Source organism: Triturus cristatus, chromosome 11 (genome assembly GCF_964204655.1).
Source record: "Triturus cristatus chromosome 11, aTriCri1.1, whole genome shotgun sequence".
Taxonomy (NCBI): Eukaryota; Metazoa; Chordata; class Amphibia; order Caudata; family Salamandridae; genus Triturus; species Triturus cristatus.
The window spans coordinates 665,733,366-665,756,313 of NC_140594.1; positions in this window are offsets into that span (position 1 = coordinate 665,733,366).

The following is a 22,948-nucleotide window of genomic DNA, read 5'->3' on the forward strand; positions in this document are numbered from 1 at the left end:
TAATTAAATGGATAGGAAAATATCAATTAGTCCTCCCACTGAGACAAATTCTCCAAATTATTTAATATTAATGAACGTCATCAACACAAAATGCAGTTCTCAAAAAAGGATTTTTTATATATATGGATATGTTATATCAAAAGGATTTTTTAAATGACATACATATAATCATACACATCAATTACAATAAATATATACAAAAAATATACAACAAAATAATAATGAATGGATATATACCTCACCATATGCAAATAATTTGCCACAATTCCTTCAGGTTCCGGCTCCGTCACTAAAAAGCACGTGGTTTTAGTGACGGAACCGGAACCTGAGGGAATTGTGGTTTCCTCACGTCGTGCCGGATGGACTGCCAGCGGTTAGAAATCCTTCGGATAAGAAATAAGAAGATTTAGGAAGAAATATCTACTTACCGCGGTGCAGACACTAGCGTTGTAAACACGCACGAGCAAATCAGTGGCAAATACCTCTACAAAGACTGTCAAATTTTTCCGGAAACACTAAGGACCGTTTGAAAGGTGTCCTGATTTTACCCAAGCCCTGATGAGGCCCAAGATATGTCGAGCTGAAACGCGTCGACTTCTTGAATTGGAGACGCCCTAGATAAATTGAAACAAAATAAAGAATAGAGAGAGTACCATTATTAAAAGAGGACCTATGTATTTTTCCTCATGATGTACTTTCCTTTAATTATAGAGGGCAATCTCTAGAAAACAGAATGCTTACAATACATAGGTTCAGCATCTGTAATAATGAATAGGGTAATAAAGGATAAATAAGTGCATAGGATACTTCTTACCCACTATATTATTTGTATATGGTAAAGCCTATTTAGCATTTCTTAACGGCCCACAATTTGCGATTCGGTCCATTAAGAAATGCTAAATGGTTTCATACATATGGGCCCTAATGGCCTTCCCATGTAGAAGATCAGTTCTTCCCTCCTAACCGAGGTTATCTACCTTGTGTGGGACATGCCGTGAGTGTAACTATAATGTGTGTATGGTTATGAGAGTATGAGGTCTTTCAGCATGTCTGAGTGCATGATTTAGTACATTGCTCTCCTCATGCATGTGTCTTCAAAATGTTGGCTGGTATTGGGCAAAGTCTGCCCAGGCCCCTGCTGATCTGCAAGCTCACATGTATACAACTCAGCCCCTCTCCTGTCAGTAAAATGTGGGTACTGTTACTGTGGGAGGGGGAGATGCTACACCTGGCATTTGAAGTAGCCAAAGTACTTTAGTGTTGTCACCCACAGCCACTTTTACTGACTGATAATTCTGCCTCTCTGTGTAATCGGCCACATGTCTGGGGCTCTTACATATTCTACCTGATCCAACTGGAACCCACCCAAGAGCAAATTCAGTGGGTATTCCTGTGTACTGGCCCCAGAACCAGAATTTACCCCCAACTGAGTATTCTATTGATAGTTGGAGTACCATATGCAGTGCCCAATCACCGGGCAATAGACATTGTCCCTCCACTTCAGAAAGCGATCACTTGTTTACAAAGCCTGTGTGGGCGCTTTGTTGCATTGTAGGAATCAGCGGATAGATCTTTGGGTCCAGGGGACTTCATTGCAGGGACACCATAATCCATCAACATTCCTTTACAAGTAACTGAAAACCAAATCACTGCAGAGAAGAGCAAAAGGTACATTTGCCCCTTTGAAGTGTAGAATTTTAGCCAGCTACCCATTGCAGAATAATTTTACAAGACTGTTACTGTTCACTGGTCATTTCACAGGACAGCAGATGTTTTCGCATTCAGGGGAGTCAGCTTTTCCAATACTTTCCATTGAATAAATATAACCTTAAGGCTCACGTGGTATTTTTACAGTGATTAGTGCATGAGCACTATCAAAATCAGTGCCATTGGGATAATGTGATTTAGCTCTGTTTCCATATAATTATGGATGTGCTGCAGTTGCCACATAATCCGTCGTCTGCCGCATGATATGAAGATTTTAACCCCACCCAAAAAATAGTTTCTAGCTAAAATGGATCAAACGTTACTAAAATTGCAGCAACATATGTTGCCATGCAGTGGAAGGCCTGTATTTGGATGTTGAACTGGTAGCAATGAGAGGAAACCTTTGCTCCGACAGAGTTAACATGTAAAAAAATGACAAAATTATGAAGTAAAACTGTCACTAAATGTGCTGCAATACATTGTATAATTTGCTTTTTCTTGACTCATAATTTGGTCCTTTCCTGTAAAAGAATTCCAGTTGCCCAGATTAAAGTGGATGGGGTGATGAATCTGGTCAGGATTGGGCAGGCGATTTCAGGTTTTCTTTGTTTATCAATGCTTCACGTTTAATATATTTTTCAGTGTATTTAAGTTGTTTTCTTATAAAAAGTACTTTAACAGGAGAATGAGAAATGAAAGCTATTAGTGTCATACTGAGTTTTTTGTGTCTTAACTGGGAGCAATAACTTAACGACAATTAGGATTGCTCTGTCTCACAACCCTGAGAGAAATAAGGAGCAAAGTGGAGTACTTCTTTACCTAGTTTGAGGTCTACTAGTTCAGGACGTAGTGATAAATTACTGAAATAGTTATAGCTGGAACCCAGAACCCCAAGCCAACCTGAGACGCTACAAACCTGGTTCTTATGTTTTAGACTATACAATCTAATTAAATTAAATCAAATTTATGTTACGTTATATGTTATGTTTAGCACACTTCTACTATGTGTATGGTCATGTACTGCTTTTGACCGGAGTCAAGACGGTCTTTCATCTTTATGTTTAGGTATAGATAGAATTTTCTGTTCACTGTGTTGCCTGGTGAATCTTTGTATTGGAGAGTGGTGTGTTAGCTATGTGTTTGATACATTCACAGATATTTGAGGCACATTATTGGCATGAATGTCAATGGCAAATACCCTGCCATTCATTGCAATCTGCTGGGATGCCCACTTGACCACTACTCAGATAAGGAGGCTTTCCTATGAAGGAGCTTAATTAGCCAACTGTCTATGGAAATCATGAAAAGGGCATGCTCTAAGCTGGTAAGGCCAGGAACGGGTGTTTGCAGCACTTGGAACCCACTTTAAGACAAACAGCCCGAACCTGTTGAGTGAAGGGCCCACTTTTCAACACAACACTGTACGCTAAAAATGCTTCAGCACCTCCAAGAGAGGATACACGCTCACTTTTGTACAGAATGTAACTATTTTGTCTGGATTCTGTGCACCCAGATGAGGTGCTCGAAATGGTGAATTATGTCTGCCCGAGCCCTGGTGTCTTCTTAAAAGCTAATATCATATCTCTCACTAAGGATCATTGCAACTTGAGCTTCATCACTATAGTCTTATTCATTACTGTGGGGACTGTGCATTCCAACAAGATGGCCGTTATGAGTTCTTCCTGTTTATGTGGAAGCCTCCTGAGCTGCGGGAACAGGAATAGTTCAGGTGTGCTAGCCCTGTGAGTGTACTCACAGTCTAACAATCTTCTGCTCAGAAGGCTTCAGACATATAAATATGTGTATTATAGAGAGAGTTCACCTATTGGTTCGCAAAGTTTGTTCTTTCTTTTGAGCACACACATTCTCTACCAAAGGTTGGGAGCAGCATAGCATGCATTTTTCGCTCCACTCTTACCCTGAGACACATACAAACTGCTCCGATGTCCTCTTTCAAACACCTGAGCATTGAAATCTGTAACAATGACAAAATAGTCTGTACCCCCCCCCCCCCAAGGTGATGATCTTACCTTTGTCAAACAATTAATGGAGACCATTTCCTCTAACTCTGAGCAACACCATAACCACATCTTCCTTGGGGGTTTTAATTTACACTTCACCCCATCCTGCGACAGACCTAACCACAAAAAAGGCGTCACCCTTCACTTATTCATTGCCAAAGACAATGTTATACAACTGGATGGCATATCACCTTGTGACTGGTCAGACCACAATCTTATTTCTTTTCTCATCATGGAAAAGGTGATGATCAGACAGGGACAACCTCGTAAGACCAAATAATGGGCAAGAGATCTGATGAACATCAATGCCAATGATCTCACCTACATCAGCAATAACCTTCTTCTTCTGTCCCCTAATATGTCAAATCTGAATGACCTCACTGATCTTTACATTGCTTCCATGACGAATTTGCTTGACGAAATTACTCTAAAACAGCTCAAAAGGATTCCCAACAAGCAAGTGGGTTTTTAAACGGGAGGATCAGCGCTCGCATGGATTGATGGGTGGACGCTGAACGAGGAAGATACTTAACAAGGTACTTTGAAAACGGGCATGATGATGCCCTGGGAATTCCCAAACCATCCGGCAGAATAAGCTGGATTAACAACACTGATTTTACGTGGAAAAGGGATTTATATGATACTTTTTCTCATGTCCTGGTGAAGTTCCTACTGTTTTGGAACGAAACGCGTTGGCTGAGCTGCATGAGGTATTGAGAAAAAATAAGTATAAATAAAGGTTTTGAAACTACAAGATTGACTGGACGTCATTACCTGGCGCACCTACATTCGTTTTACCGATTAAGGATCTGAAACCCAGAGGCACCAAACTATGACAGGTGCTGAAGTGCTAGTGCGCAGGACTTTTATATTAATGAAACTAGCATGAGATGCAGAGCTATAAGTCCGCTGTTGCGTTCTCTGTCATTGATTCCCAACAAGCACTCCAATACCTGGTTTAACTGCTCCCTTAACGAGGAAAGACACAAATTAAGGGTGACAGAGAGATCATGGAGACACTCTCCTTCCACAACTAACCTCAAGCAGTTGAGGATGACAAGAAGTGCGTACCAATCACTTTAAATCACAGCTAGACAATGCATAAAACAGACTGAAAAAACTCTTTGAAATTGTCAAACAACAAGCAAACCACTCAACTAACCTGCACTCTACACTTAAGGACTCATTCCCTAACGATGAGGAGTTGTCTTCACACTTCAGAGAAAAGACAAGAAAAAGTTAACTAGAACTGCAACTCATCTTACCAACTACACATCTTCAGACCCAGCTCACTATCTCTACATTGGCACCCATGATAATTTCTCCTCTCCTTGGCTGTATGGAATATGCTCCAAAAAACAATGCGTAACTCCTTCTCACTACCAGATAATACTGAGCTATTCAAAACAAAACATTTCAATGATCCTCTCCCTGCCAAGTGCTTCAAAGAACTTAGATCTTCTGTGCTCCCACTCTGGTCTAAGATAGTCCATGAATCACTCAAGCAGGGCTTGATTGCGGGCAGCCTCAAAATAGGTCAAGTTACCCCCATCCCTAAGAAACCTAATTCAATCTTATCTGATCCTATCAACATCCGCCCTATTTCTAATAGCAAGACTAATAGCAATTTCTAATAGCAAGACTGTTAGAAAAATGAGTCACACTCAACTCTGTAACAATATAGAACTGTTTCAACTTCTAGACCAATTCCAATCTGGTTATAGATCTGGTCATAGTACTGAAACCGCCTTAACACACATTGTCGATGACATCTTGAGATTACTAGACCAGAAGAAACCCTGCTTACCAATACTTCTTGATCTCTCTTCAGCATTCAACACAGTCAAATATGACTACTTCGTCTATCCTTTCGAAAAAGGTATGGGATTATCCGGTCCAGTTTTATCTTGATTTGCCTCATCCCTACATAACAGAATGCAAAGAATCAAAGTCAACCATTCCCCGTCTACCATTACAACGGTATCAATTAGAGTGCCTTGAGGATCTGCACTCTCGTCCAGGCCTTTCAACGTATTCATGGAACCCCTCACAGAATTCTGAACTGCTCTAACATACAATATCACATGTACGCCGAGGATACTCAACTATCTTCAAAAATCTCTTCACCCGATGATATCAAAACTCTTAAATCTGATCTTTTGAAAACTCAACACTGGCTAACTCACAATCAACTGATGCTAAATACGCTCAACACTGAATTCCTCCTAATTGCTCCCCAAAATCACTCTGCCCCATTCAAAACTGGCTCAAACAACTAACAGCGCTCAACTGTGCTCCTTGTGGACTCCACTAAATCTTTAGGTCTGACTTTGGACAAACACCTAAATATGCTAGACCACATTAGTGCAACCACCAGAGAAGCCAATCACCAACTCAACACATTAAGGAAACTCAAACTTTTCCTGACTCCTGATGACATGCAGCTAGTAGTCCAATCCCTAGTCATTTCCCACCTTGACTATGGAAGTGTGACCCTGGCTGGGCTACCTAAAGTCAATCTAACCCCCTAAGGGCTATGCTAAACTCAGCCGCCAGACTCCTAACGGGGTCAAGAAAACGCGATAACATCACACCAGATCTAACTCGACTAAATTGGCTCTCTCGCAAAGCTAGGATCCGGTTCAAGATAGCCTGCTTGACTCACAAAGCACTTCATTACAACACTTCAACTTACCTGACAAAAAACTCAAACTATCTGGTCGGAACTGGGCCCTAAGAGACTCTAACACTCTATTATTGAAACCACAAAAATTAAAGAAAAAGAAAACTTACAACTGCACCTTCTCCGGTCTTGCTCCAAGAATTTGGAATGTACTTCCACCAAAAATCATAGCTAACCCTTCAACCGCCACATTCAAAAAGCAAGTCAAAGGTCTGTTCTTGAAAAACGTCCTGCATTTATAGAACTGAAGTCACCTAACTAACGTTTGCTTCTTCTATACAGCATGGATCTATCGCTCAACTATGTAATGCTTTGACTCTTTATACCTAGTATGATCACCCTATGTTTGTTCAAATTCCTTTATGGTTTTGCATATATTTACAGTGCTCTGATACCCTATAGGGTCTTGTTCGCGCTCTATAAAACTTTTCAAATAAAGTAAATAAATAAGGGTTAGCTCCACATGCAGCAGTAAACCACATTTTGCTTCACCACTAGCACCTCAGAGCTCCTCTTAGGGTTTATGACTCTTTGTGCATTATTAGGTACTCCCTACCCTCCCGCAGGGTGTTAGGCCATGAATAACGTGCCATTAACAATGCAGTCTCCATCTTGTAAAGCAAAATACACTCCAAAGGGAAATCTGGACACTAAGGCTGAGATCTCAAAGGAGTAATGGAAAGCAGTGCAGCAGCCAAAAATGCTGTGCTGCGTTGCGTGACAGGGAGACAGCAGGAGACTGCCATATTCACAGAGATATGGCTCTCTCCTCCCCTCTCCCTAGCACCGGTGTTGGTTTCAGCTGCCATGTACCATACACACACCTTAGCTCCATAGTGCTAGGGTGCATGTCTGAGTCTGCCATAGGTTTTCTACAGGACGGTTACACTTCCTGTACAAAATACTGTGGCTAGACAAATGAAAAACCTTTTCCTACATTATATGTGTGCTGTACAGTGCATCCCACATACAAAGTTGGAAAAGAAAGGAGAAATAATGTCTGCTTTCCAGAGGCGTTAATTATAAGTGCTAAACCCTGTCTATTAATGTTAGTAGATAGGGTTTAGCATCAAAAAGCAGGGGTGATTGCACAGGAACACCCACGTACTACCAGGCCTGGCCGCTACAGGTAAAAGTGGTGGGCGGTGGGGTGGGGCAGGACAGGGCAGGTGGGAAGTTGACAGACGACGTAATACAGAAAGTAACATTTTAAAAGACAAAACCACTCACCTTGCACTCTCGTTGATGCAGCGAGTGCAAGGTAAGTGGTTTTATTTGTTGTTTTATTTTATTTTCCCTCTCCATCGTCTGTCGACTCCCCCCACCCTGCCCCACCCCACTGTACCAGCCACGTCTGTGTACTACCTATGTAATGCCCCCTTGACGCAAAGTAATGCAAAGCAGCTTTTAGCAATGCTTGGAATTACATTTAGGAGCTTTTCAGCGCAAAGCAAGTTTTGCACTTGATAGTGAATCAGGAAAAAAAATATTATGCTGGTTAGCGTATCTTTTGTGATGCTAACGCAGCACAATATGTTTAAGAATATCCACTTAAGGGACTTATTTACAAAAGGCCTGGGCCACCAGAGGGTCACTTTTTTTGACGCTCAGGTGGTTCAGGCCTCTGAATCATATCTGTGCTGCGAGGCAAAGCCACTCTGTGTGGCTTTGCATGGCCTCATAGATATGGAGTAAGGCAAAGAAGCGTTCCCTGGGTTTTGCTGTGGGTGTACCCTCCCAACACTCATGGAGTTTTACGCTGTCCCAGATTTACAAACTCACATATACCTGGGGCAGTGCCACAACCTTACTCCTCCCCATAGCAGGTGTAATGAGGAGAACTGTTTTCATACCTTGTTCTTTTGTTCATTTGTCTCACCCTGTAAAGTGCTCTGATACCGGCAAGGGTCATGTCCGCGCTATATAAAACCTCTTCACCTGATGATATCAAAACTCTTAACTCTGATCTTTTGAAAACTCAACACTGGCTAACTCCCAATCACCTGATGCTAAATACGCTCAAGACTGAATTCCTCCTGATTGCTCCCCTTCTATTTCCAATATTATTTTAGGAGCTCATATGCATGTGTATACGAATTAGCTGATTTAGCTCTGCGACACACATATGTAGCCTTTCCCAGAATATATGCTTCTTGGGACAAGAGGTGAGCGAGGAACCAGAGACTCTAGCTTGAGGTGTCTGAAATGCCATTTCCGCTAAATCTTTGAATACTTGAATCCACACTATACCTTACTTACAGTGTCAGAGGACCCATCTAGGTTTTTCAGTAGTGTAGGAAATACATATTTTCTGAATAATGACTGTCTGGTTGCTGGAAAACCCTTCTTTTGTTCCACTATACTTCAAGGGGCGACTCTTCTGCTAAGGTGGAGGAGCATCGTCCCTCTGCTTTTTAGCACGGCAAAAAAATAAAAATAAAATAATAATAAAGCAATGTTATTATCATTTTATTTTTCTGCGCTGGGGCAGTTTTGTGGGGCAGGGCTAGGCTACGCAGGAGGGATGAGTGGTGGCACCCTCCTAAGTGCACGTGTATGTTTGTTTGGCCCTCTGGGGCCGGCCAAACATTCATACACACTTTGCATGTTCTCACACCCAGGTTGCATTACAGCCTGGGTAGAAAACATGTCCAGGCTCCATTCCCCATCTGAACGCCAAACCACGGTGCTCAGACCAAATCACAACACTGCATTGCAGCGTTGTGAATGGCTTAGGGCAGCCTATCCTGCTTCCTGTTCGAACAGAAGCCAGGAAGAGGACGGAAGAGAGGCGGCAGCCGGCCAGCCGGCATGCCAGCCTGCCGGCAGGTAAGTTATTTTATAAATATTTTTTTTCTCCCCCCCCCCCCTCTACTACTGCTTCGCGGGAGGAGCCGCAACTGCAAACTTCTGTCTTTGGGTTTTACATATTACCCTTGGGGTACACTAAAAAGGCACTGAAACAGGATGGCAAGGTAATTATTGTAAATTTACAGTCCTGTTGCTAGAAAACCCTGCCTTTGTCCTATTGGATGTCTGTCCCTGGGTTTGTGTGGGCACAGGACCTGCTTCAAACTGGATTTTAGTGTCAGATGTGGGAGGATACCATAGTACACTCCCCACACACACTTCCACCCATCAGAGGACAAGTTTAGTGTGGCCGAAGACTCACCATCTTGAAAATGGCCATAGGGATTAGCGTTAGATCTGGGAACTAATATCCCATTGGTTAGGGAGTGCTCAGGAGCCATTCACACCCACTAGTTTGTGCAAGGCATAAAAGTGTAATCTCCAGGCACCTTGTCCAGAACACTGTTGGACCTGGGGAAGTAAAGAAGAGGACTAGACCTCGGTGGGTGAGCACGCAGGCAGCGGTCATAGGTAACACGCTTAAGAATCCAAGTAGGGGAGCTGATGGGGTATTCTGAGATTGTTTTATAGAGCCTGTTACGTTTTTTAGTTGTCCCCACACAGTCACTGCCAGCCATCACACGCCATGAGACAAGTAATTGCAGTATATTAAGCACAATAGAATTAAGGGAAATTTGTGTACGCCTGCATAGGTACAGTAGCACATCATAAGCATATACTGCCTATTACACTTAGGCACCGCTTACTCTACTAATCAGTGCACTACTGATGTCATTGGATTATATGTTATGCAACAAATGCTTTTCCCATGAGATGTGATGTATGTATAGTAATCTTTTGATAATATTGAAAACCTAATAAAAATATATTTCACAAAACAGAAGAGGAACAGACCTGCTGTCTGTTACATGAGAGAAGCCCTGAAGGACTGGAGCTGCTCGCTCTTGTACCGGGGCAAAGAAGTGTACTCCAAGGGTCATAAGGCTGACCTCCTGTACAAGCCACAGGAATACAACAAGCTACAAGAGGCTTTTCCTGCAACTGCCCAGCTGACCAGTATCCTCTGAACCTGTACTGGACAATGCTGTTGGCCTCTGCCTGACAACCCATGATGCCTCCATTGAGTTTTAGTGGGGCTTTAAAAGTGTACTCCTGTGGTGGATTTGGAGCTTAAGGACTAAAGGGAGAAGGTAAAATCTTTGACCAGGATGAACCTGGTTGATGCATCCGATGTGGGCTCCATCTAAGACAGCATTAAATTGCACCTAGGTCCCTGTCTATCACAAACATTGACTATCATTGGCACTTTATACTTCCTGGTGCTGTTTCGACAACATTTCTAAAAACAAATCATAGCTCCTCTTCCTCCTATTGATTTTTTGTAGTTTTGCTCATTATATTTTACTCTATTCTTCTAATTCGGTTTAGGATTTTTTATTGGTTTGCATTCCGACTTTGTTCCTAATTTGATAAAGCATGACTATTTTACACACTGCCACTAAGTTAAACCTATCTGCTTTGTGCCATAAGTACCATGGGGTTCAGCTCAGGTTAATTTAGTGACTACAATGGTTCCTATGATGGTAATCCTGACAAGGATTGTGATTAATAATTGAGGTGGGTATGTACCCCCTCAACTAAAACTCCAATTTGATAGAAGTAACCATTGTGAAATTAGATTTTTTTCCGCAAAAGTGGGTATAGTTACTTTCAGAGAACCTAGATCAAGACAAAATTGAAATTTCTGCACATCTCAACACTATAGTTCTAAATTGTACATCTGACTTGATGTAAAAGAGCTAACAAAAAATGTTGCCAACACACCCACTCTGTCTTATTAAAGTACTAATACAGGGAAACTTTGAGCATCAACACTTTTCTTTATACTTATTTGTATATATGACTGAATCTTAAGACACACTACACTCTCCTAATATGTATGTACTGGTGCATATACTGCTTCAGGTATTTTGTGTACACATGTGAACCTGAATTCAATGAGACACATTTTTCACTGGACCCCAAATGCAATTTTGAACTTCCAGGATGACATTTTTAATAATGTGAAACACTATGGTGGGCTCATATTTGTGGGGAAGACATTTGTGCTCTACCTCTTGTGTTAGGTGAATAATTGGCCATGAATTGCCTTCCCCTATAAATCTGTGGACCAAGAAAAAAAATGTGACCCCATTTACCAGAGTATTTGTCCACTACAGAATCTAAAAGCCTTGCTCTGATACCCAGATCCTTCTAACTGGTGAGAAACCTTCAGTCCTCCAGCAGCACACAGATGGGCGGGACCTCCTCTTTGTCCAGCTCTTGAAAGTTCATCAGATACCTCACTAGAATTGTGGGCTTCTAACCTTTTTATGCCGAGACCCACTAGATTAAAAGAGAATGGCTGACACCTTTGACCTAACCAGCTAAACGGAATAAAAAGTAAGTGGGCGGAACATTATATTCTCTTCAGTAGTATGAAACTCTAGCAGACAATGCGTGATCTTTAATCAATGATGGCTCTTTCAAATAATCTCTGAAAGTTTTTCTCTTCTTGACGCCTGTTAATTAGCCTGTTAATTATTCCTTCTTTTAATGTGCAAAAACCTTTGGCAACCACCAACAAAAACAATCTATTATCAATGAGCACAATGTACAAGGGCAAAAAGAGAAATATATACAGTGTGTGTAACAAATATTTTATTAATACTTAACATTCAATAATTGATGTATCCAAATGAAACAAAAATATTAGGTTATAAAATAATTGTTATCTCAAAAATCTAAATGATTCATGTATATACCTTTCGCATCAACTTTCATTCTCAATTAGTCCTGTGCCTCTTTCCTGTCACTGGCAGTACAGAAGATTTTCTTTCAGCCTGCCGTAACCTCCCTAGCCAGCAGAGGGACCCAGGCACCCTCATTCAATGAGCAGCTCCTATGGTATCTCATTTGCTTCAAGCAAAATCTAGATTTGGTGGAAGGTGGGATGTCACTTTGTAGCTACTTTTATCACACTAGTACACACACCCTGAAAAAACCTAAGGTTACAAGGAAGTTATAGTTAGGTTGATGTTTTACCCACTTCTTCATTGCTTTCTTGCTCGGTAATACTTGGTCCTTCTTTTAAGTACCTTGGAATGCCACCTTTCAAACAGAACATAACAGTCCACTTCATATTGTTTTCAGCTGCAAGGTTGATTTTCTGCTAAAATGACTTCTGGTTCCCCAGTTTGGTCGAAGGGTTAAAACATGTAGTAGTGCTCCTATTTGGACAAAAATGCTGAGAACTGTGTTTCGACTTGGCAGAGAAGCAATAAGTATTGGAAATAAGTATTTCTCCTTTTTGATCTGTCCCCTTTGTTTTGTTTTGGATTTGTGAGTCTTTATTTCTTTTACTAATTCCTGTAGTCTTATTTTTAAACTTAATATATTTCATTGACATAAGAAATATATTAATGGGAAACAGTGACTGGACGTGCAGGTATGCATATAGGGATTGATCTGGAACCTCAAACAGACCACCAACACGTGGACACCGAAAAATGGTGCACTTGAAACCCACCCGTCTTGACCCCTTCGTGCCAGGAGGTAGGATAGCAGGGTCGGCACGTCTCCCCTTTTAGCAAGGTTTCAAAAATGGAGAAAAATCGTACAATAAGGCAGCATTTTATTGGACCGCTGTTAAACAATATCGTTGCAATGTGTATTCTATATTACTATTTCCAATAAAACCATAGAAACTCAGCAGTTATAGTTATACTTATAGTTATACTTATGTTTACAAATTATAACTTGTGGCCTAAAGTTACTTACAGCAAGTGTTATTATTTCTTCAGATGTTGGGGAATGGTGTGTGAGAGGCTGAGGTTTTTTTCTAATTGGGCTTCGGATCCATGGATACCAGCACATTCACGAAGGATCCACATCAGTAGATATCAATATATTTCTATCTTTACTAACTCCCAAACTACTGAACAGATTTACCCCAAATCACAAAAAGCACAATTTGCATTCCAAGATATAGATTTCTGCCCCATTTGTTTTAATTCGGTTCAGAGGTTCAGGCTATAGTCTTGTATAAAAATTGCAAAATCCCCATAAACATTGTATGGGGAAAAAGCGTTTTGGGACACACCCCTTTTCTCGGTCCCTGCTTAACAAATCACCTCGAAACATCCCACACAGCGACTGAAACAAGTTTTTCACTAGTTTTGAAAATTTCATGATTATTCGTCAATCGGCACCAAAGTGTTATTAGCATAGGAAGGGCCAACTCAATGCCACAAGAGTAAGGCTTCGGTGTGAGCGAGCACTCTGAATGACTCTCTGCAACATGAAGAAAATGTTGCAGGCAGCCATTACAGGACCCAAGGACATGGGGCTAGATGTACGATTATTTTGCGGATTGTAATTTGGGACTCAAAAAGCAGCTATTTGTTATTTTCAAAAACCATTTGCAATTTTTTTACGATTGCAAACATTTTGTGAATCGCTATTTTAGCGACAGAGTTTTGAGATTCGCCGTTATAGAATCTATAATTGTGACTCGCACTTCGTATGTACCAGGCTGTTGCAATTAGTGACTAGTCGCAAAAAGGCCCATTTGCACATGCAATTAACCATCAACTAATTTCAGGTGGTAACTGTGTGCCACCTATAAAAGCTGGCCCATAATGCATCATGGGTTTCCACAATGACTGCATTGTACATAATTGGGAGGAGGGAGCAAATATTGGTTGCTCAGCAGAGGAGACAGGAGAGAATTTTCAGTGATGTTGACCATTTTCCCAAAAAGTGAGGATGAGATGTTTGACAAATACAGGGTAAGTAGTGCTGTAATATTAGAGATTATTGCACTTTTAACGCCACATTTAGAAAGCAGTACTCTGCACAGCAACTCTATTGCAACCCATGTTCAGGCGTAGTGCTCATTACACCTTTTGGCCTGTGGCAGTTACTATGGTGTGATCAATGTCCCTGACGGGGTTTCTCAAAGTGGAATTTCACATAAAATGTTACATAGTTGCCAAATTTCCTTATGCCATGGGGTGCATAGATGGAACACTTGTGCCTATTTATACCCCATCTCATCTAGAATATTTGTTTAGAAACAGAAAAAACACACATTCTCTCAATATTCAAGTGGTGTGTGACAAAAACTATTTAATAACTGATATTGTGTCATCGTACCCAGGAAGCACCCATGACTCCTTCGTGTTTAGGCACAGTGGAATAATAGAGACGACTGGAAAGTGGGGAGTTTGATGATGGCTATTTGTTAGGTAATGACATTAACTATCCTGGCTGAAGAGGGGTGAAACCCCGAAACCGGTCCTAGGATGCTTGTTTCCGGTCCAGGGAGGACCTGGCTTGGCTGTTCGGGCTAGACTGTTCCCATGAGTCACAGGGTCAAGACTGATTTGCATATAGCCAGGTCTAAACTGGTTTGGCATGGTGAGCAAAAGAATGATGGATTTAACCCAGATCTCTTGACTGGGGGTGAATGTTTTGATTTGTTCTGCATTCCGTCCATCAATTGTGTGTCTTTTGCATTAACTATAATGAAACATGTTTGTCCTTATCAAAGACAAATTGAAATAAAGCTCACAGTACATTTTTATTCAAGGTTATAGTGTGTATGCCCTACGTCCATGGATTTTGACATCATATCTATCCCCCACAACCCAAAATGAAAGGCGATACAACACAGCACATCGTCACAACAGGGGAGTATTTAATAGGACATTTGCCTTGCTGAAAACTCGTTTTCGGTGCCTACATAAAAGTGTTGGTGCCTTACAATGTGCTCCAGAAATCAAATTCAAAATTTTGGCAACTTGTGCCATGCTACAAAACACTGCAAGCAGGAGAGGCCTATATATCACGGTATCAGACTCAGATTCGGAGGATGAAGATCCTGATACTACTGCTCAGCAGCCAACAGAGTAGAGTAGAGCAGTGGATAGGAGACAGCAACAGGACCACATTGCCAACAATTACTTTCAAGGTAACCCATATGCGAAAGTAGAAATAACATTAAAAGTAAGCCTGTTTAATGCTTCAAAGTAAAGCAACCTTTATTGTCAGAATTTCTTTAGTTGTTTAATCAAATTGCTAACTTCAACATGCAAATGGTACATAATGTCCACATGTAAAGTTAGTTACATCACCAAAAACACAAATATACAGCACCATTGATACTTCCCGTACTGTGTCTTTTACTGCTTTTGGAGGTTTCATCCCAAATGGGCTGTGACCTCATGTTGGCAGCAGGAATATGGCTGCTGCTGTGTTGCAGTGAGCATGCATCTGTTGCAGAGATGCTGCTGACATTAGAGATTTCCATACTATCTTAAGTTTCAGCAGCTATCCCACTAGGTATTGGGCAGTTTGTAGTGCCTCAACAACAGAGATAATCTGCCCTAAGCCCCTTGAGTCATCCCCTCTAAAGTGGTCCCTTTCCACTTGAAAAAGGCTGAAGTGGCATGTGCCATTCTTCCACTTGAACGGGTTAACCCATTCATTCGTGCTGCTGTGCTTCTCTTTCTACGCCTTTCATTGACCCTGAGCCAGTTGTAGGCGTAGTGTTTAAAGGGCATTGGTGAGGCTGTCCATTTTAGTATCCATCTTATCTTGGTTTTCAGCCAATTCATTGGCCACATTATTGAAGCCAAATGAAATACATGACTGCATGTGTTGCAGTTTTTTGTTAACTATTTTGAACTGCTTATGTTGCAGACCCTGAAGTTGCAGCATGGAACCCTCAAGCCCACCAATCAAGTAGGTATTTGCAGCTGTATTTTCCAACAACGATGCTTGGTTGCCATGAGATGCCTCACGGCATCAAGTGCAAGCATGCACCGGAACAGGCTGCTGACATGGACTCACAACTGGCTGCAGGACTGGACTATGAGGCTGTTGGACAACCTCCTCGTCCAATGATGGTGGCTGTGGGGAGTATGAAGCACTGCTACAATGGCCATGAAGTGCGGTTGGCTGACTGTTTATTTCAATGGGATCTTCCACCTTCATGGAAGTCATCCTGTCTCTCCACATTTGAGCCATCATTTTCTTCCTCAGGTTGATCTGTTTAAATAATTAACTTACAATTTGTTTTGTTATGACTGAAAAGCACTTCTTACTGTTTTCAATTATTTGGTTAATGAATTTCCAAAACTGTCTACAGTGTGTGAAGTTTTGAATACATGTCCCATAATGCACTAGGATAGTCATGTTACGACTCTCTACTAAAAACTTTATTAAGATGCACGTAGAAGACAGTTTTAGGGTAACAGATGCACCTACTTTTAGATTTTGCAAGTGCAGATGCATTTATGCTTGCTAAATCCACAACTGCCTTTGACTCCAGGGTAGTCATCACCATTGACCGAGGGGAGTCATCACCATTGACCTAGTGGGTGGGGGTACAGTAGAGAAGCCTCCTTCTGTTGTCTGGGACTCACTCAGCTCAGTAGTAACCTTCTCCTATTTGCACGACCTGAGGTTGCACCACTTCTTCCTGATTTCTTCAATGGAGTGCTGCATTACTCTAACACCATCGATTTTCTGCTGAATCTCCTGTCATTTTTTTTTCTGAGCCTCCAGGACACTCATGGACTATCTTCCAAACAGAAGGTCATGGTTGTTGCAGCACTCCTCTGTTAAAATCTCAAATTCTTTTTCTGAGTTTCTGCCCCCTGACTACTGCTCTGCTTCTTGACTTGCCATCGCAGGTGTAGAAAGCTGTGACTTGTTGCTCTAAATCACAAAATGCACTGGAATCTGTGCACTACCTCCTCTCTGACTGCTTTCCAGGATTGAAATGAGAGGCACTTCCTGGTTTTGAGGTAATTACCCAGAAGCAGTAAATGTTTTTCTATATCTATGGTCGGGTTCGCAGTTTAGGACTGGGATCGCAATTTCAGTCATTGCAAAATGAAATTACCAAAATAAAGAAGCGACAACATGACTAGTCACAAAATATGCCTGCAAATCATATGTACATTCCATTATTCAAGTTTACTCATTTCGATTTGCAAAAAATTGCAAATACGAAATCACAAAATTAACTTTTGTACATCTAGCCAACGTTCCCCTGTCATGAATGTAATCAATAAAATGATATATGGTGGCACGTTAGGGAAGTAGTGGGGGGTCCCAGAAGGATCCCTTCACCTGTGGCCCAAATATATATACATTTTTTGACTGTAGTGATCCCATGGGTCTCCCTGGGATTGTGGCAAACACACCAGCCAGGTTTCTCTTTTAATTGTTTTATAATATTTTGGGAAAGGGCATGAGTGGGCCTCGCTCCCTGATGCACTCCTGGCCCCACAGACCCATCCCCCAGAGTCAAAAAAACATTAGAGGGGAGGGGGGCATGCATCCCAATCTCCCAGTGCCTCTATAGGGCCCTGGGAAACACATCCCCAGGGCCACATTCCTTAAGGAAGGAGAGGGGGCCATGCTCCTCCTCCACATGCGGGCATACCCCCAGGACCCTATTCCCCAGGGCGTGATACCTCACAGTGTCCTGGGGAACTCCACTCTGCTCCCACCTGGCAGAAGCAGTAAACAATGCTGTTCCCACCCAGGCGAGAGCAAAGCATGGGTGCAAGCTCCCACCAGCACTAGTATGGCAACACAGTGTTTTGAGGGCGTGACGAGTAGGCACCGTGGAACACACCCAAGGCCCTGGCGGATGGGGTTCCTGGTACCACTATTTAATCTGGGAGGGAGGCCGTGCACCCTGCTCCTCTTGAAAAAAAAAGAAAGGCCCAGGGGAATGAGGTTCCCTTGGCCCAAACTGGATTGGGGAAGGGGACGTGCCTCACATCAGCTTAAAAAAAAAACAAATGGCTCCGGGGGATGGGATGGGGGATGGGGTCCATGGGGCCTGAAGTGGCTTGGGGAGGGAGGCCAGGCGCCCCCTTTCTTACCACTGAAGAGAAGCCCTGGGGATAGGATCCTAAGCCCCATCAAGACTGTCACCTTCCCTAATAATTTTTTTAAAGGGGTCACCAAAGGACACCAAAATGAACAATTAATTAATGGTAAGAGCTCATTTATTATTCACTGCTCTTTCTAGGAGCACCCCATAATGCCTTGCAAAGGATTTTTTGTTTAATATTTTTTTAACCTTGGTGGTTCTCCTAGAAGGGAGGGGAAACAAACAAGCTTTTTTTTCATGTTTTGGAGCTGCAGAAAATGAAGCAGCCCCCCCAGCAACATAAAAAAAGTGTATATCTCCTTGGTCATTAAAACCATGACACCAGGAGAGCCTACCATAAGTTAGAGCACTGATTGCATTTTTCGGGCTACAAATGTTTTGAAAAACGACTCAGAGACATGTTAGTGTTATTTAAAAAAAAAAAACATGTATCTGACTCTTTCTTTTATCATTTTTCAGTCCACAAAATTCAACAATAACTATGTTAAAAAAATATTCGCCAGCTTGTCTTTCTATTAAAACTTTATTAATTTTTCTTATAATAAGCACTATTATTAAATATTGCATTGTGTGAATTACTAAAATATGCACTACAATACAAATATTGGCGATTCATAGAGAACATTTTTAATTGGGTCGCTTTTTAGGTCGAGCCGAGGCAACGCATATGCGCTGTCTGCAAGACATGCTGTAATCAACAAAACGACTTTGTTCCCGCCTGCTGCCTAACATAGGCTCACTCGAGTGTCGCTTTTCTTTGCTGACTCCTGCCTCGTTCGCTCAGCCAACACCTCACATCCGTTCAAGGCTGAGGAGCACCGGCCAAGTACAGTTTACTTATGTTTGCATTCCTTATCTGTTGTTTTGAGAGAACTCTTTTTTTTATTGTTGACTTCCGCCAGTCACTTTTCCGCCCGCATCATCCTGCCTGTCACTGCTTCTTTGATTTGGTTTCTGCCTGTATTTTCTAAAATACTAATTAACTTACTTGTATCGGCACCTCCACTCCGTCTGCACTCAACCCCTCTGAGTGTAGAGCAAAGAGGGCAAGTCTCAGTTGCAGCACAAAATGTTGTAGTACATCTTATTGAAAGCCCGCTAAAGGGAGATCACGTTTTTGCAAATTAGTCACACGATACTTAAAAAAGGGAGACACTGCACTCTGTATGGAGCCTAGATGTAAGGGCTACTTTCTAAGCACTTCTGCTTCATCAAGCATGCGTACACTGGCTATCAGTGTGCAAGCCCACCCTAACTACAAAAGGAAACACTGTAGCAAAGGGCCATGCACACCATTGTAAAAATATAATATAGCACCAGTTGATGAATAATTAATACCATTCCAAGGTATTTGTGTTGATACCACTAGACGCCCGTTGAGGTTGGACCGAAAGTATACTGCCAAATAGTGCAAGAATTTCTTGGAAGTTCACCTCTGATCAAAAGTTTGGTTAGCAAATGACTTCAGATCACTGAGATGACTTTTTCATTTGACATCCTAATGTAATGGTCTTAACACATTTCCATTCTATCTGCTCTGTATCTCTTTCCCTCTGTTCTGGACTGGTCTTTGCCTGTTTGCTCTCTGCCTGTCTAAAAACCCTTTGCAATCAGCATGTGTGTGTGCCTCTGTTGAACTTTAAGCCTTTATCTCTTTGCTCTTGTATGACTACATGCTTTTCTCCAAACCCTACATCCCTCTCGCTTCCTCTCACTCTCTGTGCACACTTCTGTCCATCCCTGTCTATAACATCTATGCCTAACAGTGTTCACCATCTGCCTCCCATGAGCATACCCTTCCCTTTCTCCTTTTCTCTACTGGATCACTCCCTCACTCTATCTGACCCCCACACCTGCTTGAGGCAGTCCCTTACGCCTCTCCTCCGAAGTGTCCCTACACTTTCTGTGACTGCCATGGCCTACCTCCCTGTCTCTCCGTCCCACCCATGCTTGCCAGGCTTTATCTCACTCTAGGTTTGCATGACTCCGTCCTGGCCCGCGCCTCTTTCTTCATACCTCCCTTTCCTGTATATTTGATTAGCCCCGCCCGTGTCTGTCACCTTTGCTGCCTGTTTTTCCGGGTCCCTTCAGGGCCCTGTAGTCATATCCTTAACTTTTCAGGCAAAAACACTCATTGATATCTGAATAATAGATGTAATAGCGTTAAGGTAACCATGTGGTTCCTGCTTACATTTCACATGCTTTACTTAATCTTGCATTCCCTATGAGTATTTGCTTTTTCCAGGATGTGACTTTTTTTTCAGGCAGCATAATACTCTTGTCTCCCCTCCCTCATAACCTATTTCCCATTTTTTGTTTCTCCAGCTCCACAAGGCAATACAAATGGCAATAGATCTATGCAAATATGATCTCTCTACTGCAAATTAAAAAAAAAGTAAAAAACATTGTCATTTTCAACATCAAGAGCTCTAACATTCACAAATGTGAGACCGATTGTATTGCAAATGCTTGCTATATTTTGGTGTTGGAACTCTTTGGCAAAGTCAGTAAAGTCTACCTGAGTGCAGCCAGGATCTGCAAGACCAACCGCATGCTGCGCATGCCAGAAGGCTGTGCGCAGCAGGGGTTGGCTGCCCCCAGTGGGATGGACGCAGGGCCTGGCCACAGGCCAATAAATGCGGTCAAACCCACACTGCACATGGCCAAGGATCATGCGCACCTTTGGGTTGGCTGCTCATGGAGGAGTTGGACACAGCCAGGCTGCAGGCCAGGCCCTGTGGCCAACTTGATGCAGAAGACGAGACAGCCCTCTTCGAAGTCTGTGCATGGGGTTGCTTACCTGCAAGGGGCTGTCCACAGGGCCTGGCGCCATGCGCACCAGGGGGTTGGCTTTAAGTATGGCAATAACATATTACATTACATTACAAGAAAACTAGAAATCCACTGTAAAACAAAGGTTAACGCTGATGGTTATGACTCTAAAAGTGCACTGTAACCTGCTAACAAGGCCCCAGTGTCAGTGCTCTCTCCCTTAATCTGATACATGTGAATTTGTAACCCCAATTGGCAAGGACTTTAACCCCCTTATAAGTCCCTGGTAAATGGTACCAGTGGTACCCAGGACATGGGAGTTAAAGGGGTCACCAGGTCCTGAAACACTGATTGTGCCATCCTGAGTGACTCAAGTAAAAAGATGACAGCAGTCTTGCCATTGTAGACAGCATAAGCGGTGCAAACTGCTCCAACTAGACTTTCCCATTACCATGAGTGTCAAGGTCAAAGGATTACTTCTCATATATGTCAGTCACCCATAAGGTAGGCCTCCAGAGTCCAGGAGGCAGGGTGCATTATATTAAAGGTGTAGGCATATACGTGCAAGCTTATATGTACTTATCATAGCCTCTTTCCATTATGGGCTACTATAAGTGTTCAGGGGGCCATAGGATAACATCACCTAGCATCCGGGCACCCCAAGGCTGTCAGCTTCATACTAGTCCCCCTGAAAAGGGTCATGTTTGGTAGCATACAACTTGTCTCATCCAACCTGACATGATTACCATGCCAGATTTGATGTGACATGCAGCCAGGTGGCTACCTTAGAGGTTGCCCATCTGGTTGCCCCAGCCTTTCCTGTGCCCTGGCTGACAGCCTGCAGGCACTGGCCCCCTGCCAGGAGGTGTGAACACTCTCAGGAGTCGGAAACAATAGGTGACCGGTTGGCTAGTGAAGTGGCACATCAAGGCGGTGAGCTTCAAAGCTTACACCACCTCTGATATGCAACCAGACTGCCTCCCAAAGGAGAAAACAACCAAACTGCTTCCACCAGGCACATTTGCTCCCAGGCAGGTGGGAAAATTAGGTATGCAGGAGGTGTACACCCCATATAGGCTAGCTAAACCCCTAGGGTGGGCTACCTGGTTTGTACAGCTAAGGAAGGTTTTTGACATTTTTAAAAGTGGCAGAATAGAGGGGTCTGGTCAGCAAAGGGGGCACACCCTGGATGTGGTCCCCTCACAGGAGGACTAGCCTCTGGGGCTAGTAGTCCATTGGACACTTGCAACCACACCGCTAATCTAGGATTTATGGGGCACCCCTGGCACCAGAACCTTAGATCTAAATCAGATTGCAAACAACGACACAGACGATAACCAGGTCTGCGACTTTAGGACCTGCGCAAAGCAAAGGTGCAATACCCTGCACCTATGGCAACCACCTGCGATTGCATGACTGCGACTCGCCCTGGACCTGAGAAAGGTTCTAAAAGAACGAGAACCCATCTGGGAACCAAAAGTAACACCCAACTCCCATAGACTACTGGCACTACTGAGTGAGATTCCCACCAAGTCCATGCTGAGCCTGGCTGTTTGATTATGGCTTTGTAGATTATTAGTTTTATTGGAAGGACGACGGACATTAAGTCACAGTAACTTAAACCATCACGTAGGATTTTTCACAGTTCTCCCAGTGGGTCATTTCAAGAGAGTAGAATTTTCTGATTTTGGACAATTGAAAGCTGGTGGTTTAACCAATTATTTATTTGAGGCTCGATGGAAAGATCTTAGTTTAAAATATGCTAGTTTTTTTTTTTTTACCTCGTGAGTGGGTGATGCCCCAGTATGGTTAGCCAGTGGATGGCACACTATGAGCATTTCAGTTTAGTCTTCATCTAAACAAAAATAATTCCTCCTCAAAATATCAGTCTTTCTAAATTTTTTCTTTAGAGTAAACGTTTGTACAGAACTCAGATAA